The 20,132-nt window shown below is 46.0% G+C and overlaps 1 pseudogene; it reads left to right on the top strand.

Annotated features, from left to right (window-relative positions):
• Positions 1-419: 419 nt before the first annotated feature.
• LOC116584113 lies at positions 420-7,396 on the top strand (annotated as a pseudogene).
• The last annotated feature ends 12,736 nt before the right edge of the window (positions 7,397-20,132 follow it).

Genomic DNA, 20,132 nt, shown 5'->3' on the forward strand with positions numbered 1-20,132 from the left:
TGGCTTGCACAGCCACAGCTGGGACAGGAGTCTGGCCTCCTCATGACCTGTTGTGGAGACATCTGGAGGATGTGGAGTCACTCTCAACCCTGACGGGACAAGCTGTGGAGGATGTGATTCCACATCTACACTGACAGAACCCACTCTGGGGGACCTAGGGCTGCGTTCACACTGACAAAGTCCGGCCTCTTCAGGACCAGCCACTGGAGGTGAAGGCAAGGAGAAGCCATCTGAGTGGGAACTGGCGATGGGGTGCGTGATCTCGGGACCTCACAAGGAAGGGTGTGCTGTGTTGACACAGGCTTCTGTGGTTTTGTGTGTGGGGACATGGCCTCCAGCAGTGCTGTGTGCGGAGATGTGGAGTCTCCCCTTTCTGGGCTCTGATGTGCACCCTGGGTCCCGCATCTGTGTTTGTGCGCATGCATGAGGATTTGGTCCCTGGGGCTCCTCAAACAGTCTGCCGTCAGGGAGTGGATGCTTGCCTTGGTGCTTGTGCTCCCCTGGCCTTGGCCCTGCAGGGTCCTTCTCATGTCCACACCCATCTCAGGCTTGGTCTGGAGTCTGGAAGTTTGGGAGCGATAGTGGGGACTCTGTCGATGGCTTTGAGTATAGCAGGTATTTTCACAGTATAGGTTCTTCCCTGAGCACAGAATGTCTTCCCATCTCTGTGGGTCTCCCTCCATGTCTGTCATCAGTGTCTCATGGCTGTCAGAAGACAGGTCTGTCACTCCCTTGGTTCAGGGGACTCCTAGGTACCTTGTTCTTTTGGATGCAGTAGTAAATAAGATTGTTCTCAGTAGTCTCTTTATGATGGTCCCTTCAGAGCATGTAGAAATGCAAGTGATTTGTGTATATTGATTTTGTTCCTTGCAAGTATCTTTAATTTATTAGTTCTGTTCACTTTAAACTCAAACTGCCAGTTACTTGACCAGCAAAATGGGTTTATTTGGGAAGAGCAGAGACTGGCAATCTCGGATGAGCAAGCTTTGGTCACATCGCAGGCAAGTGTAAGAAACAAAGGAGAGGAACATCATTTCATGGAGAAGGAGGAAGAAGTTGGGAGGGGTGCTTGGAAGGAAAGTCCCCTGGAGAAAGGGGTTCAGGGTGATGAAGTATTCTCACTGGCCGAGCTGTGGGAATGGTGGATCTCTTGTAGGAGATGAACTCTCCGGCTTCCCCTGTGGGGCCTGGAATGGATGAGTCTCCCCTGTGGGGGATTGTAATGTGGGGTCTGTAACGGGCACTGAGTGCCAGGGGCCCCCTTCCAGCCTCCCCTTCTGGTGTCCCCAGTCCACTTTACGAGGTTTCCCCTTCATGCTTTTTCACAGTTCTAGCCAGGTTGTCGTGGAGCATTGTGGGGAATTGAAATTCCAAATCCCACTGCTTCTACTGCACCCGGGACACTGGGGCCCCTGATTTAATCCTCCCATGAGTCTCTTGCTAAAACGTGGCCTCCTCCAATGGTTAGTGGTCTCTCCATGGTGGGTGAACTGGATCTGGCAGGGCTTGGCCTCCATCCCGAAGTCTGATGTCCTCTTTGCCTCTGTGATGTGTCGATGTGGATGTCTGGAAGAGTCATTTACTCTGCAGAGATTTCAAATCTGCACCAATTTGTCACAGCAGCACAAATATGCTTTATCCTCACACTCCCCAGCTGTCATTTCTTTTTTTTTTTTTTTAAAGATTTTATTTATTTATTTGACAGAGAGAAATCACAAGTAGACAGAGAGGCAGGCAGAGAGAGAGAGAGAGAGGGAAGCAGGCTCCCTGCTGAGCAGAGAGCCCGATGTGGGACTCGATCCCAGGACCCTGAGATCATGACCTGAGCCGAAGGCAGCGGCTTAACCCACTGAGCCACCCAGGCGCCCCAGCTGTCATTTCTTTACCACATTTGCCACTTCACATGGGCTACTTCCATGCATTTTTACCCCAAACAGGGACACTGGCCCGTGGAACCACCATGTAATCCCAAGTGAGGAAATCATGACGGTTCCCACATTTGAACCCAGACCACAGGCCCACTTCAGCTGTCACCACTAAAATGTCTTCCAGTTTTCATCTTCTGGAACTTCTTCCAGGACTTTCCCTTCTTTGGGTAATGTTTATTGATTTAAGGAGCACAGAGGGCTCCAATCGAGTGATGTTTCTATATGGCTAATGTCACTGGGGCTGTTTTCACTGTCCATCCACGTAGTGATATGCATCAGTCCTTCATTCACTTTTTCAGGGTGACTAAATATAAGAACATAAGAACATCCCATGGTTGTACATCATTCTACAGAACTTTTTCATTCTCTCTGAGGGAGACTGTATGAGTGAAACACCAGTTCCCCATTACCCTTTCCCCTTGGCTCCTGTTGCCACATCCAGCTTTGTGTCCCAGACACCTCATCCAAGTGGAATCATACAGTATCTGTCCTTCCATGACTGGCTGATTTCGCTCTGCATAATGACTTCTGGGTTCAATCCGTGTTGTAGCCTGTGTCGAACTCCCTTCGTTTCTAAGCTTGAATCATGTTCCATTGTATATAACCACACTTTGTTTATCCATTCATCTGTCAGTCAACACTTGCGTTGCTTCCACCTTTTGGCTGTTGTGAGAAATGCTGCTCTGAATAAAGGTATTTCTACTTTCAATTTTAGGGGGCATATAGGCTGCAGTGGAATTCCATGTTTAATATTTTCAAGAACTATTATATTTTTACCCCACAAATGAATCATTTTACATCATCCCTTCATAGGGCAGAACAAGATTGTCATTTATGGGTCTACCTCATTTTGTTTGTCCTTTTCCCCATGGATGGACATTTGCACAGTTTCTGGTTTTTGCCTATTATGAATGCGGCTGCTATGAATATTCCTGTACATTTTTCTTTGTTTGTTTGAAACAGTGTTTTCAATTTGGGGGGTATATATCTAGGAGTACAATTGTTCAACCATATGATAGTTCTATTTTGATCTATTTGAGTAAATGCCAAACTATTTTATATGTAGACTGTATCATTTTCCACAACAGAAGCTTAAGAGTTTCAGTTTCTCAACATTCTTTTGTTATTTTTAGTTTTCTTGATCATAGTGATCCTACTTGTGTAAAAGGACATCTAACTATTTAGATCTTCCTTTCCAAAGACCAATGATGTTTAACATCTATTCATGTGCCATTCACCATTTGTATGATTTCTCTGGAAGACGGTCTATCCAAGTCCTTCGTCCATTTTAAAAATGGGGTTGTCTTTTTGTTGAGAAGTTGTAAAAGCTCTTTACATATTCTGGGCAACAGACTCTTATTAGATAAATAATGTGCAAATATTTCCTTCCATTCTGGGGGCTGTCTTTTCACTTTCTGGATAGTATCTTGTGATGTACAAAGATTGTTAATTTTTTTTTTACATTTCATTTTTAAGTGAGAGAGAGTTTGAGAATAAACAGGGAGAAGGAAAGAGAATCTTAAGCAGGCCCCACAGTCAGTGTGGAGCCTGGTGTGGGCCTCAATCTCATGACCCCGAGATCATATTCTGAGCCAAAATTGAGAGTTGGACAGTTAACCAAATTAGCCACCCAGGCACCCAGGACAGATTTTCAACTTTGAGGATATTATTTTATCTATTTTTTTCTTTCCCTTCTTATGCTTTGGTGTCACATCTAAAAGCATTGCTAAATCCAAGCTTATGAAGACTGATCCCCATTTGTTTCTTCTAGAGTTTATCATTTTACCTCTTACATGTAAGCCTTTAACTTATTTTGACTTAATATTTATATATGATGTGAGGTAAGGGTCCAGTTCCATTCCTCTGTATATGTATAGACAATTGTCTAGCACCCTTTGTTGAAAAGACCATTCTGTCCCCCCACTGTAATGTTGTCCACTCTTGTCAAAATTCAGAGGACCATAGATAAAGAGGTTTATTTCTGGGCTCTCAGTTAAATCCCACTGATCTATATGCATACTTTAAAATTTTTAAATTTTAGGGGTGCCTGGGTGGCTTAGTGGGTTAAAGCCTCTGCCTTTAGCTTGGGTCATGATCTCAGGGTCCTGGGATCAAGCCCCACACTGGGCTATCTGCTCAGTGGGGAGCCTGCTTCCTCCTCTCTCTCTGCCTACTTGTGGTCTCTGTCTGTTCAAATAAATAAATAAAATAAAAAATTTTAATTTTATTTATTTAACAAAATTTTTAAAATTTAAATTCAATCAATTAACATAGCATGTATTATTTGTTTCACTGTATATGCATACCTTTGTGACAATATCACAATGTTTTATTTGCTGTTGCTTTACATTAAGATTTGAACTTTTTGACCTTTCACTTTTCATTTTCTTTTTCAAGATGGTTTGGGCTATCTTGTGGTCTCTTAAAATTCCATATGACTGTTATGTTTAGCTTGTGCAATTCTTCCCAAAGGCCTTTGTGAAATTTCTTGGGAACACATTGAATTTCCACATTGCACTGGGTACTGTTGCCATCTTACCAATAGTACGTCTTTTCATCACCATGGAGTGTCCTCAGATTTATTTAGGTTTCCCTTACTTTCTTTCAGCCATGTTTTGTAACTTTCAGTGTACAAGACATACACCTTGATTACATCTACTCCCAAGTGTTTTGTCAATGTTGATGTTCCCTAAAATGAAATTGTTTTCTTAAATTCTTTTTTGGATGATTCATTGCTAGTGTATACAAATAAGAGACATTTTTGTGCCTTGATATTTTGTCCTGTAACTTTTCAGAATTAGGGAACTGGTTGTAATCATTTCTGTTGATTCTTTAGGAAGTTCTCTATATAAGATGATGCCATCTCTGGTCTCTGAATTGACCTAGTTCTACTGTTCTGTTTCACATGTGGATTCCTTATTTCTTGCCTCACTGTTTTGGGTAGAACTTTCAGTACAATACTGAGCAAGGACTGAAAGCCAGCATGATGGACTTGTTTGTGATTCAGAGTAGAGCTGTCAGTCCTCAAATTGAGCATGGTGTTTGATTAGGGTTAGGGTAGGGCTATGAGTTAGGGTGAGGGTCTACCAGTCCTTTGCTATACAGAGCCCATTCTTCAGAGTGATCTTTTCAGAACATAAACTTTGAGCCTCTCTGTGATCCACTCCCCAGCTGCCCGTCCTCTCCAGCCTCATATCTCCCACCCTATCCCCCAACTCCATGGGCCTCCCAGGTATATGGTCATCCCACATGTGCCTCGGGCCTGACTCCAAGCCTTTACATTCTCTCTGCCCTCTGCCAGGAGCACTCCTCTCTCCCCACTTCATGTCTGGTTTGATCTCTCATTGGCAGGACCTGGACTTACCCTGGTGACCTGACCTGTGGCTGGTGGGTGTGTGAGGCCTTGTCCCCTATTTAAATGTAGTGCCTACTTTCCCTGGGTGAGTGAATTACTAACCTGCCAGGTATGGGGCATGCACAGGGAAGTAGCCTTAGTGCTTGTGTGAAAAAAAAAAAAAATCAGTCTCAGGGTGCCTGGATGGCTCGGTCTTGAGTATATGCCTTTGGCTCAGGTCATGATCCCAGGGTCCTGGGATCGAACCCCAGGGTGTCAGGCTCCCTGCTCAGCGGGGAGCATGCTTCTCCCTCTTCCACTCCCCCTGCTTATGTTCCCTCTCTATTTGTCTGTCAAATAAATGAATAAAACCTTAAAAAATTTGTCTAGAGGGGCTCACCACCATTGCTGACAATGGAGGAGCTGCAGTCTCCACAGATATTCCCCTCAAAGAGACAAGATTTAAAACTTCTTGGGGCCAGGGAGATGGAGACCTGGACCTGGAAGCTTACTCTGTTGAATTAACAACTGGAACCCAAGCAAGCCCCCTCTTCTTCCATCTGTCCTCTTTCAATTCCCTGCCGGTGGGCTGGACCTGATTCCTGATCTGGGGGAGTCTGAGGGTGAACGACTTCTAGGAATAGCAGTGATTGATTGATGGACCTTGTCAGCAAGAGGCCGAGTAGCCTTCAAGGGAGGATCCTATAGAGGCTAGAGATCACTCTCTGGGGGCCAGCGACAGCCTACTCAAAGCAAAGTGGGGCAGGTGGCCAGCTCTGCTGATTCTATCCATCTGTAGGCTATAGAAAGGAGGGCTGTGCCCAAATGTGCTCCACTCCTGGCTGGAGGGCACAGGAACTCCAGGGGGTTGGCCAGGGGAGGGTACCCACAGGGTTTGCCTCAGAGCTCAGCACAGGGGGCATGTTCCTGGCTCCAGCATGCTGACTGTGGGGTTTGTTTCTTGCCTCTGAAGCCTCAGGCTCCCCTTTGTATGATGGGGTGCTAATGGCCCCCATCTCTGGGAACAGAAGATAGGGAGGTCTCATGAGCAGACTTTCTCTGGATAGGCTGGGAGAGTGGCTATTGCTTAAAGCAACTTAGGGCCTGTCCCCTTGAAGAAGGTGAACATGTGGGGCACTTGGGTGGCTCAGTGGGTTAACCTTCTGCCTTTGGTTTAGGTCATGATCCCAGGGTCCTGGGATTGAGCCCTGCAATTGGCTCTCTGCTCAGCAGAGGGCCTGCTTCCCCCCCTCCTCCTACTCTGACTTCCTCTCTACCTACTTGTGATCTCTCTCTCTGTCAAATAAATAAAATCTTAAAAAAAAAAAAAAAAAGAAGGTGCACACGTCCATGACCCCCAATTCCGGGGTCCTGCTGTGAGCCTCTGACAGTAACCCTCCTCCTGGCTTGCCCCTGGTCCCTGTAGATAGGTTGTCTTCCTTCAGTTATTCCTGCAGAGGGCAGAGAAGCCCATCATAGTGGGACACAGGGTCACCTACTAGGTCTTTATCCACAAGCTTGCTGCTAGGTCCGTGTGCCACCCAGGAAGGCTGGAGGGTGGTGGTCCTCGAGGTCCCCAGCACCCTGCACTGGTAGGATATGTCCCTGCAGTGCATGGTGATGATCAGCCTCTTCTGTGAGCAGCACTTCCTCCATGAGGTGGACAACCTGGTGTGTGCGGATGTGGAAATGAAGTTCTGCAACCATGTGGGCATGGAGATCCTGTCCCCCCTCTTTGGCACCCTGCACCTCAGTTTCTACTGGGTGGCCTGTGAAGACTTCAGCTACCAGCACCGGCCACAGTCCCAGGCTGTGGGACTGTGTCTCATCCCTAGGGGCCAGGGTGATGTTTACTACATGGGGGCCTTTTTTGGGGAGATTGGTAGTGGAGGTTCACCAATTGACCTTGGCCTGTCATCAGCCAATGGGGGTTGACCTGGCCAATGGGATCGAGGTTGAGTGGTGTGATGAGAGCCACTTGAACAGGTACCTGCTGGTCCACAAGCCCAGCAAGGTGCTATCCCTGGAGGACCTGTGGGACCCACGGCACCTCGGCTGCCCTTCCCACACCCTTCATGAAGAAGCTGAGATTCTCACCATGCCCAGGAATCACCAGGACATCCAGGAATCATGAGGGGCTGTTCCTGTCTCCATCGGGGGTGCTATCCTGAGCAGAGCTGTCAGACCAGTTTCCTACTTCTGTCCCCTTGAGGGAGACCGTGGAGCCCAGCACTGCCCACGGGCATGTCTAGGGCCCCCAGCTGCACCCACAAACAGGAGGACTGCCTGGGGACACAGGGTCCTCTCTTTGGGGTCACTAATTTTGATAACTTCTGGGTCATTTGGAGCTGTGACGGCTTCAGCTTTATGTCGGATGTTTTTCCCGTGTCAGTGCTGAGCAGCCATCTTTAAAAAGAACAATTGAGGGAAAAGTTTTCTTCCTCGTTCTAGGAAAACACAACCTGGTGGGGCTGAGAGTGCTCCTGCAGCAGCCTGGAGCCAGGATGACCTCTGGTTGGGTCTTCCCTCCCAGTCCATGCACCTTGCCATGGCCATGGGGCTTCAGGGTATGGGGTGCACTGCGCCACCTCTCAGACCTCCAGTCCTCTGACCACTGGAGACCATGGCCATGGCCCCTAGCTCAGCCGCCAGGAACACGGAGCCCTCTGAGTTATGTACTGTTTCTGCCTTGGATTTATTTTTTATTTTTAAATTTAATTTAATTTTTAAAATTTAAATTCATTAGCCAACATATAATATATCAGTAGATTTTAACACAGTGTTCAGTGATTCATTAGTTGCCTATAACACCAAGTGATCATCACAACATGTCCCCTCCTTAATATCTGTCACCTAGCTACCCCATCCTGCCACGCCCCTCCCATCTGTCACCCTTAGTTTTCTTCTTGCAGTCCAGAGTCTCTCATGGTTTGTCTCCCTCTCTGATTTCATCCTGTTCAGTTTTCCTTCCCTTCCCCTGTGGTCCTGCACTCTATTCCTTACATTCCATGTATGAGTGAAACCATATGATAATTGTCTATCTATACTTGACTTATTTCAATCAGCATAATCCCCTCCAGATCCATCCATGTCGATGCAAATGGTCGGTATTCATCCTTTCTGATGGCTGAGTAATACTCCATTGTATATATGGACCACATCTTCTTTATCCATTCATCTGTTGAAGGACATCTAGGCTCTTTCCACAATTTGGCTATTATGGACATTGCTGCTATGAACATGGGGGTGCAGGTTGCCCTTCTTTTCACTACATCATATCATTGGGGTAAATACCCAGGAGTGCAATTACTGGGTTGTAGGGCAGCTCCTCAGTTCTTGAGGAACCTCCACACTGTTTTCCAGAGTGACTGTACCCGCTTTCATTCCCACCAACAGTTTAGGAAGGTTCCCTTTTCTCCACATCGTTGCCAACACTTGTTGTTTCCTGTCTTGTTAATTTCAGCCATTTTAACTGGTATAAGGTGGTATCTCATTATGATTTTGATTTGTATTTCCCTAATGTCGAGGAATGGTGAGCACTACTTTATGTGTCAGTTGGCCATCTGGATGTCTTCTTTGGAGAAATGTCTGTTCATGTTTTTGGCCTATTTCTTGATTAGTTTATTGTTCTGTGGGCATTGAGTTACCTAATTTCCTTCTAGATTTTGGATACTAGCCCTTTATCTGATATGTCATTTGAAAGTATCTTCTCTCATTCTGTTTGCTGTCTTTTCATTTTGTTGACTATTTCCTTTGCTATGCAAAAGCTTTCTATCTTGATGAAATCCCAACAGTTTATTTTTACTTTTGTTTCCTTTGGAGACGTGTCTAGCAAGAAGTTGCTGTGTCTGAGGTCAAAGAGGTGCTGCCTCTGTTCTCCACAAGGATTTGGGTGAATTCCTGTCTCACCTTGAGGTCTTTCATCCATTTGGAATCTATTTTTGTGTATCATATAAGGAAATGGTCCAGTTTCATTCTTCTTCATGTGGCTGTCCCATGTTCCTAGCACCATTTATTGAAGAGACTGTCTTTTTTCCATTAGACATTCTTTCCTGCTTTGTTGAAAATTCATTGGCCATAAAGTTGAGGGTCCATTTCTGCATTCTCTATTCTGCCACATGGGTCTATGTGCCTGTTTTTGTGCCAGTACCATACTGTCTTGATGGGCACTGCTTTGTAATACAGCTTATGCTCACCTGCCTTTGTTTTAAATGGTTATTTCTGTGCTGGCATTTGTGAAATGTGGGCACTCACTCAGTCTGGATGCACATCCTGTTGAGATTCCTCAGTGCCCACTGGTGGGTCTGCACTAGTGCCCTCACCTGCCTGCACTGCATCTTAGCAAGCATTCACTGAGTGCCTACTGTGAGCTCAGTCACCAACAAGGGTCAGAGCAGGAGAATGAGAACTAAGACACAGGATCCCTGCCCTCCTGCGTTGGCTCTGTTCTCCTGACTCACCCTGTCCTCCTGACTCACTTCTTTCCTACTGTGATGTAATTGACATACAACTGATAAGCATGATTCAGAGTACAGTTCAGTGGAAATAAGTACATTCACCATTCTGTACCTGCTACCTCCATCCATCACCACCACTTCTTCATTATCCCAAACTGAACCTCTACCCATAAGACCTGAATCCCCCATTCAACAATCCCCTGCCCCAGTGCCCGGCAGCTCTTTGCAATTCTATGAGTTGGAGTGCTCTCTGTCCCTCACAAATAGGGTCCTCCAGTATCAGTCCTTTAGGGACTGGCTTATTTCATGTAGCACAATGGCCTCAAGCTCTGTCCCCATGACCCTGGACCTGACACACTTTTCCCTAGAGGAATGTTTCAGCTCTTTCCTGTCTAAGCTGAGCCTCCTCAGTCTCCTTTGCTCCCCTCACCTTCCTCCTCAGCCTGAAGTTGACCCCAATCAGTCTGCAGCTTTGAAGACCAGTTCAGTCCAGATGCCAGGAACATGCCTGGGGGATCTCGGGCCTTACCTACCCCATCTGTCCTGTCCAAGTCAGGTGCCTGCACCCCCCACACCAGCTGGCCACCTGCTCCTCTCACAGATGTTCCCATCTCAGGAGAGGGAAACACCATGTCCAGAACCTTGGATGCCTCTGTGACTTGTTGCTTTCACCAACTCTCCCAGTAGTGAGGTGTCTACTGGAGGACATTCGATTTAAACCATTTAAAGGCATATGTGAGTCTCTGCTGCTTAAGGCAATGGATAAGAGTTGGGGGAAATAGAAACCAAGCAGAATCACTAGAAGAAAGGCTGAATGGTGAGGAGTTCTGGGGGAGAAAGGCCTGGAAGCTCTGACCTATTCCCAAGCCCCTGGGACACTGCATGTATGGGCTGGGAGCCTGCTCAGCACCGACCTGAGAAGGCCCTAGGCTCTGCCCTGTGGTGATTGTCTGATTTGGCAAGTAGGAAGTGAAGGTCAAGGCAGAGTGCTAATAGGCCTGGCTGGTGCTGAAGGTATATCCCGACACCCATACAGTCACACCGCTCCACCACATCTGTAAAGACTGGAAGTTTTGTTTTCTTTTTCTCCTCAGAAGGAGGGCAGTTTCCAGATGTTTAAGGAAATTTTGCCCAATCATCACTGACCACTACATTCAAAGACCAGACACTTCTGTGGCCACACGCAAGAGATACAGACTTGACAAAATCAGTTCAGAAATGTCACTAAGCCAACAGCAGAACTGCGGTGAGAGGAGAAGCAGCAATGAACCCTGGGGAGGAGAAGAACCGGTATTTGACTCGCTACATTACAGTATTCAGTGTCCAGGATCCAAAGGCACAGAGATGAGTGGTGGTGACACAGGAAGGGAATTTATTTCAGTGTAGCCGACACTCTAACACAGAAGACTAGCATGGTATCAAGGTGCTGAAAACACTCCTGGGCTTTTACATGAGGAAAATCTAGGACAAAGATCAGTGGGGAGCTGCAGGGGGTCAGTAAAGTTCTGGTCAGTCATTGTCTTTGGGCCCATCACATGGGGCCTTGCTGGTGTCAGGCAGTGTTTATTGCTTGAGAGGTCATTTTGGTGTCTACCCAGTCTCTCACTTGAGTTAACAAATGAGCCTGAAGGAAAGACATCATCAGTTAGGAAGTACAGATGAAGGTCAGAGTGCAGATGGGGTAAAGGCCTTTTTCACTCTGAGAGCAGAGGAGCTCTGAGCCTTTGCTATACACCTTGCCCTCTTCATCGCTTCCAGTAGCCTGGTTTTGACTTCTGTCCTTTTGATGAACTGGTCATCTGGTAAGTAACGTGTTTCTCTGAGTTCCATGAGCCACTCGAGCAGACTATTTGAACCTGAAAGAGGAGGTTGTTGGGACCTTCAATCTGTAGCCATAGCTCAGAAACATGGGTGACCTGTCTGCCCAGCCACTGGCTGACCACTAAGTTTACAGCATGGGATTCAGTGGCCACACACAGCAAAGAACACAGACTTGACCAAGTTAGTTCAGAAAAGTCACTAAGCCAACAGTAGCAACTACAGTGAGCAGCCATAATGAAGCCTGATGTGGGGAAGGTCTGATTTCAGGATGCTTCCATGACAATATTTATCATGACACCCTGGACTTGTCAGTGGGGCCAAGTCTCCTCGCTGGGGGTCAGGTAGATTCCTACAGGTTCCACCTGTGTCTCCCAGACTCCCTCAGCTGTACACAGCCCTGTGCTGCCACCCAGCAGAGGGCAGTTTTAACCAAGGTCAGAAAGACAGGATGCATTTTCTGGACTCCCCCTGGATCACCCCCCACCCAGAGCTGAAGAGAGGAAAGTTTCCTTCAACTCCTCTTAAGGTCCCTGGCTGGGTCAGGAAATTGACAAAGACAGATGAACAGGAGAAATGCTAGCCAAGTGTATTGATTTTTTTTGGTGGGAGCCTCACATGAACATGGAGACCAGCAGAGGCAACTGGAACAGATAGATCTTCTGCCTTTTAGACAAAGAAGGAATCAATGTGTGAAGAATTGAGACACACAGGGGTTTGGACTGGGGCTGGTAAATGATAAAGAAGTAACTAGGAAATGAAGAACTGGTTCTCCCTCTTCCATTTGTGGTTAGTGCACTGGCCCGTGGTTTGATCCTACCTCAGGCAGCTGGACGGCTGACTTCCCAGGTCAGACGCCACTGAGAAGTTGCAGCTGGCTCTAGCTCCTCAGCTGGAGCAGCTGTGAGAGGAGAAAAGCTCACCCTCGTGCCTGCCTCTCCCTGTGCCTTTTCAGAGACAGAGCACTGCTTAGGGCCTCCCAGAGAAGCTGCAGCCAGGAGGGAACCCTCACTGGGAAGTCTCCCCAACTGCAGTCTGCCCCCTGGATGCTCTGAGCCCAGCCATTGATCCATTGATCCTGGCCCCACAATAGCCTCTGGTGACTCCTCCCTGTGGGGCTCAGCACTGACCCATCCCTACACACCCACAGGCATCTAGTCCCAACCTTCTCACCCTCAGCTCGGCCTCCATGGGCTCCAGGTCCAGGACCACAGTCCAGTGTAGTACATTCAGGCACAGTGGCCTGGGTGTTTGTTGGAGGTCTTCCCAGGACTGGGGACTCCTGTGTCGGGAGGAGTGTGTGTCCACAAGCCTCCTCTCATTATCTGTGTCCTTCTGCAAAGACAGGGACTGGGAGCTGTCCTGACGCATCACAGCCCTGCCCGGCCTTCCCCACCATCCTCCTGCCCAGTCCCCCTGCTGGTCCCAGATCAGACACAGATCTGTGCATGCACAGCCCTGCACCCAGGACAGTGACCCATCCCTGCAGGGCTCTCGGGATAAACCCTGGGCAGAAGGGCGCAGTGCCGCACACCACATTCCACCTAACCAGCCTGGACCTAGGGTGTGAACATGAACCCCCCACCAGGCATCTGACCCCTCATCAGCCTGCTCCTGCTCATGGCCTCCCTACCCTACATGAGGCCTCTTTCCACACACACAATTACACACACACACACACACAGGGAGGGGACCTGGGGTTGCACAGGTCGATCAGAGCATCTGGGGCTGGGTGGCTGCCTCTGGGCCTCCCTGGGTCACCTTTTGGTCCTTCCAGCCAAATGGCCAGAGGTGTCCGGGAGCCCTGACATGACACCCCCAGCAAAGGAAAGTGTCGGCAGGGCAGGCTTTCCTCTGCTTCCAGCCTCCAGACTTTGGGATGCAACATGAGAACATGTTGTTTCTTCAAGGCTCTGCAACGAAATGAGCTGGGCATGGGTCTGTCTCTGGAATGTGGGTGCCAGGTTACCTGGATTCCAAGTTCTGTAGGGCTCTGTTGTCAGGGAAGTGAGGTCACCACTGCCTGAGGTCTGCTTACCAGACTTCCTCCTCACACCAGAGCCCCCAAGTGCTCTATGCTCTATCCCTCCCCCAGATGCTCTATGTTCACCCTCTACCCATGCCCTGTCCATATAGTCAACCCACACAGTCCACCCACAGCCCCTATGGAGCCTGGATGCAGATGGTGTCCCCGCCGTGAGGAAGCAGAGCTGAGTTCAGACCGGGTCCCTGCTTGTGCACAGGGCTGTGACCCTGGACAGACCCTCTGCCCCTCAGGGACATCTACTGCTTCTCTTGGTGGGGGGCCTCTGACCCATGAGCAGGCCCTGGAAGTGTTCTAGTCCACCTCTGGAAGTGCACCATCACTGAGTGGGTCAATCACTGTTCACACATGAACACAGACAATGTGCTAAGGAAGCACTGGAGGTGATCCTGTGCAAGAGGCCTGCGGCTGGTGGGGTAGCAGCTTCAGTGCCCTCCAATGGGTCCCCTTTCCCTGGACCCTCCTGGAGTCTCTGTCCTCAGAGCTCCCTTCCTGCTGATTTCAGGACCAAGAGAGGGACTGTGGTGTGACCTCGAAGGCTCCACCCCAGCCTTCTCCTTCTGCACACATCACTGCTCCTGAAGAAGCAGGGGCTGTTGCTCCCACATGTCCCAGGCAAGGCTGCTTTAAGGCACTCATTCCCTCCATGGCCCAGCCACTCTGGCTCTGTCACATACACAGTGGTCATGGCTGCCTGGCTGGGCCAGAGGTCCCAGGAATGCTTTCCTTTCCCAAGTTCAGGGTTCATAGTCCTGGCCAGAGAAAGAAGTCCCATCTGTCCTCTGCTAGAGAAGGTGGATTCCTGGGCCGGGCGGCCCTCAGGTGACTGAGGACATGGGGGTCCCCTGGGGAGTAGGGTGATGGGCACCCTTGTCTGGGAGAACAGTGAGCAGCACCCACCCCAGACTGCAGGTGCACCCAGCACCAAGCAGTGCTCGTACTCAGACCCACGCCAGGAAACTCTGGCATGATTTTTCATAGATGTATTTACAGGAGTGTTCAACACAGTGGTGAAGGACAGAGCAGGGAATGCACCAATACTAATGCCCAAGGAGATGGATGGTGGCTCAGTGGGTTAAGACACTGACTCTTGATTTTGGTTCAGGATGTGATCTCATGGGTGGAATCGAGGCCCATGTAGGGTCTGTGTTCAGTGCAGCGTGTGCTCACGATTCTTCTCCCTCCTGCCTCTCCCCCACTCTCATGCCACACTCTCTCTCTAAAATAAATTAATAAAATAAATTAATAAAATCTTCATAAAAATGGAATCATCATCATTAGCTATCCCGGAGATTCAAATCAAAACCACATTGGGATACCACCTTATACCAGTTAGAATGGCCAAAATTAATGACAGTAAACAACGTGTGTTGGAGAGGATATGGAGAAAGGGGAACCCTCTTACACTGTTGGTGGGAATGCAAGTTGGTGCAGCCACCTTGGAAAACAGTGTGGAGATTCCTTAAGAAATTAAAAATAGAGCCTCCCTATGATCCTGCAATTGCACTACTGGGTATTTACCCCAAAGATACTGATGTAGTGAAAAGAAGGGCTATCTATACTCCAAGGTTTATAGCAGCAATGGACAGGGTCGCCAAATGTGGTTGCCAGAGTCCTGAGTCTCTCATGGTTTGTCTCCCTCTCTGTTATCTTCCCATTTAGTTTTCCTCCCTTCCCCCCTGGTCCTCCACACTATTCCTTACACTCCACATATGAGTGAAACCATATGGTAATTGTCCTTCTCTGCCTGACTTATTTCATTCAGCATAATCCCCTCCAGTTCCATCCATGTCAATGCAAATGGTAGGTATTCATCTTTTCTGAATGGTGGAGGAACATTCTGTTGTATTTATGAAACTATCTTCCTTATCCATTCACATGTTGAAGGTCATCTCAGCTTCTTCCACGGTTTGGCTATTGTGGCCATTGTTGCAATGAACATTGGAGTGCAGGTGCCCCTTCCTTTCACTCTGTCTGTATCTTTTGGGCAAATAATAGTGAAATTTCTGGGTGGTAGGGTAGTTCAATTTTTAACATCTTCAGGAACCTCCATACTGTTTTTCAGAGTGACTGCACTTGCTTGCCTTCCCACTAACAGTGTAGGAGGGTTCCCCTTTCTCCGCATCCTTGCAACATCTGTCATTTCCTGACTTGTTAATTTGGGCCATTTTAACTGGTGTAAGGTGGTATCTCATCGTGATTTTTATTTGTAATTCCCCGATGGCAAGTGATGTTGAACATTTTGCCATGTGTCTGTTAGCTGTTTGCATGTCTTTGAGAAACGTCTGTTCGTGTCTTCTGCCTATTTCTAGATTAAATTATTTGTTTTATGGGTGTTGGGTTTGAGAAATTCTTTATAGATCTTGGATACCAGCCCTTTATATGACATGTCATTTCCGAATATCTTCTCCAATTCCATGGGTTGCCACTTTGTTTTGTTGACTGTTTCCTTTGATGTGCAGAAGGGTTTTATCTTGATGAAGTCCCCATAGTTCATTTTTGCTTTTGTTTTCCTTGCCTTTGGTGATGTGTCTCGGAAGAAGTTTCTGTGGCTGATGTCGAAGAGGTGACTGCCTGTGTTTTCCTTGAGGATGTTGATGGATTCCCGTCTCACATTGAGGTCTTTCATCCATTTTGAATTTACATTTATGTTTGATGTAACAGAATGGTTGAGTTTCAATCTTCTGCATGTGGCTCTTCAATTTTCCCAGCACCATTAATTGGAGAGACTGTCTTTTTTCCATTGGATATTCATTTCTGTTTTGTCAAAGATGAGTTGACCATCGAGTTGAGGGTCCATTTGTAGGGTCTCTATTCTGTTCCATTGATCTGTGTGTCTGTTTTTGTGTGAAAACCATGCTGTTACAGCTTTGTGATACAGCTTGAAGTCAGGCATCTTGATGCCCTGGCTTTGGTTTTCTTTTTCAACATTTCCCTGGCTGTGTGGGGTCTTTTCTGGTTCCATACAAGTTTTAGGATTGTTTATTCAAGCTCTATGAAAAATGCCAGTGGAATTTTGATTGGGATGGCATTAAAAGTATAGATCGCTCTAGGAAGTATAGACATTTTAACAATGTTTATTCTTCCAATCCATGAGCATTGAATGCTTTTCTATCTTTTTGTGTCATCTTCAGTTTCTTTTATGACTGTTCTGTAGTTCCATGAGTACAGATCCTTTACCTCTTTGGTTAGGTTTATTCCCAGGTATCTTATGGTTCTTGGTGCTATAGTAAATGGAATTGATTCTCTAATTTCCCTTTCTATATTTTTGTTGTTAGTGTATAAGAAACAACTAATTTCTGTACATTGACTTTGTATCCTGCCACATTACTGAATTGCTTTATGAGTTCTATTAGTTTGGGGTGCAGTACTTTCCATAGAAAGTATCATGTCACCTGTGAAGAGAGAGAATTTGACTTCTTTGTCAATTGAGTACATTTTATTACTTTTTGTTGTCTGATTGCTGTTGCTAGGACTTCTAGTACTACATTGAATGACAGTGGTGAGAGTGGACGTCCTTGTCGTGTTCCTGATCTCAAAGGGAAGAATGTCAGCTCTTTCCCATTAAGAATTATATTCACTGTGGTTTCTTCATAGATAGATTCTATGAAGTTGAGGAATGTACTTTCTATCCCTATACTTTGAGGCATCTTAATCAGGAGTGGATGCTGTATCTTGTCAAATACTTTTTCTGCATCAATTGAGAGAACCAAGTGATTCTTCTCTTTGCTCTTACTGATTTGTTCTATCACATTGATTGATTTGCTAATGTTCGACCACCCTTGCATTCCATGGATAAATCCCACCTGGTCATGGTGGATAATATTTTAATGTACTGTAGGATCCTATTAGCTAGGATCTTGTTGAGAATCTTGGCATCCATATTCATCAGGGATATTGGTCTGAAATTCTCCTTCTTAGTGGGGTCTTTGCCTAGTTTGGGGATCAGGCTAATGCTGGCTTCATAGAAAGAGTTCGGGGGTTTTCCTTCTGTTTTTATTTTTTGAAACAGCTTCAGGAGAATAGGTATTATTTCTTCTTTGAATATTTGGTAGAATTCCCTAGGGAATCTGTCAGGTCCTGGGCTCTTGTTTTTTGGGAGGTTTTTGATCATTGCTTCAATCTCATTGCTAGATATTGGTCTATTCATGTTGTCAATTTCTTCCTGATTCAGTTCTGAAGTTTCCAGGAATGCATTCATTTCATCTAGGCTGCTTAACTTATTGGCTTATAACTGTTGACAATAATTTCTGATGATTGTTTCTATTTCCTTGGTGTTAGTCACGATCTCCTTTTTCATTCCTAACTTTATTAATTTGTGTCCTCTCTCTTTTCTTTGGGATTAGTTTGGCCAATGGCTTATCGATCTTATTGACTTTTTAAAAAAAATTTTTATTTTTTAAAAATTTCTTTTGTGTACTGACTTCATTGTTTATGCAACACACCCAGTGCTCCATGCAATAGGTGCCCTCCCCAATACCCACCACCTGGTTCCCCCAACCTCCCACCCCCCGCCCCTTCAAAACCTTCTGGTTGTTTTTCAGTGTCCATAGTCTCTTGTGGTTCTTCTCCCCCTCCAATTTCCCCCAACTCCATTTTCCTCTCCGTCTCCCCATGTCCCCCATATTATTTCTTATGCTCCACAAATAAGTGAAACCATATGATAATTGACTCTCTCTGCTTGACCCATTTCACTCAGCATAATCTCTTCCAGTTCTATTCATGTTGATACAAAAGTAGGGTGTCCATCCTTTCTGATGGAGGCATAATACTCCATAGCATATATGGACCACATCTTCATTATCCATTCGTCTGTTGAAGGGCATCTTGGTTCTTTCCCCCGTTTGGCGACCATGGCCATGGTTTCTATGAACATTGGGGTACAGATGGCCCTTCTTTTCACTACATCAGTATCTTTGGGGTGAATACCCAGTAGTGCAATTGCAGGGTCATAGGGTAGCTCTATTTTTAATCAGAACCAGCTTCTAGTTTCATTGATTTGTTCTACTGTATCTCTAGTTTCTATCTCATTGATTTCTGCTCTAATCTTGATTATTTCTCTTCTTGTGTGTGCAGTTGGCTTACTTTGTTGTTGATTTTCCTTTTCTTTAAGGTGTAGGGAGAGCTGATGTATGCTGGATTTTCCAATTTTTTTGAGGGAGGCTTGGATGGCTATGTATTTCCCCCTTAGGACTACCTTTGCAGTATCCCATAGGTTTTGGACCAAAGTGTCTTTATTCTCATTGGTTTCCATGAATTGCTTAAGTTCTTCTTTGATTTCCTGGTTGATCCAAACATTCTTAAGGAGGGTAATGTTTAGCTTCCAAGTGTTTTAATTCCTCCCAAACTTTTTCTTGTGATTGACTTCTCATTTCAAAGCATTGTGGTCTGAGAAAATGCAGGGAATAATCTTTTGGTATCAGTTGAGTCCTGCTTTGTGACCCAGTATATGGTCTATTCTGGAGAAAGTTCCACGTGTGCTCCAGAAGAATGAGTATTCTGTTGTTTTAGGGTGGAATGCTCTGTATATATCTATGAGGTATATCTCATCCAATGTGTCATTCAATGCTCTTGTTTATTGATTTTCTGTTTGGATGACCGATTACTAAGAGTGGCATGTTAAGACTCCCTACAATTAATGTATTCATATCAATATGACTATTTTGATTAACAGTTGTCTTATGTAGTTGGCTGCTCCCATATTGGGGGTATAAATATTTACAATTGTCAGATCTTGGTGGAAAGACCTTTAAGAATGATGTAGTGTTCTTCTTTATTTCTGACTACAGTCTTTAGTTTAAAAACCTAATTGATCTGATATGAGAATCATTACTCCAGCATTCTTTTTTATTTGTATTTTATTTTTAAAATTATTTTAGTAACATATAATGTATTATTTGCCACAGGGGTACAAGTTGTGAATAATCAGGCTTACACATTTCACAGTACTCATAATAGCACATACCCTCCCCAATGTCCATAACCCAACCACACTATGCCTACACCCCACCCTCCAGCAACCCTCAGTTTGTTTTGTAAGATTAAGAGTCTTTTATAGTTTGTCTCCTTCCCAATCCCATGTTGTTTCATTTTTCCTTCCTTACCCCCTACCCCCAACTCTGCCTCTCAAATTCCTTATATCAGAAAGATCATATGATAATTGTCTCTCTGATTGACTTATTTCCCTCAGCATAACACCCTCTAGTTCAATCCATATAATTGCAAATGGCAAGACTTCATTTCTTTTGAGGGCTACCTGGTATTCCATTGTATATATATACCACCTCTTCATTCTCCATTCATCTGTTGATGGACATCTAGGTTCTTTCCATAGTTTGGCTATTGTGGACATTGCTGCTATAAATATCTGGGTGCACGTGTCCCTTTGGATCACTACATTTGTATCTTTAGGGTAAACACCCAGTTGTGTAATTGCTGGGTTGCAGGGTCGCTCTATTTTCAGCTTTTTGAGGAACCTCCATATTTTCCAGTGTGGCTATACCAGCTTGCATTCCCACCAACAGTGTAGGAGGGTTCCCTTTCCTCCAGAT

The sequence above is a fragment of the Mustela erminea genome, chromosome 2 (assembly GCF_009829155.1).
Source record: "Mustela erminea isolate mMusErm1 chromosome 2, mMusErm1.Pri, whole genome shotgun sequence".
NCBI classification, from domain to species: domain Eukaryota; kingdom Metazoa; phylum Chordata; class Mammalia; order Carnivora; family Mustelidae; genus Mustela; species Mustela erminea.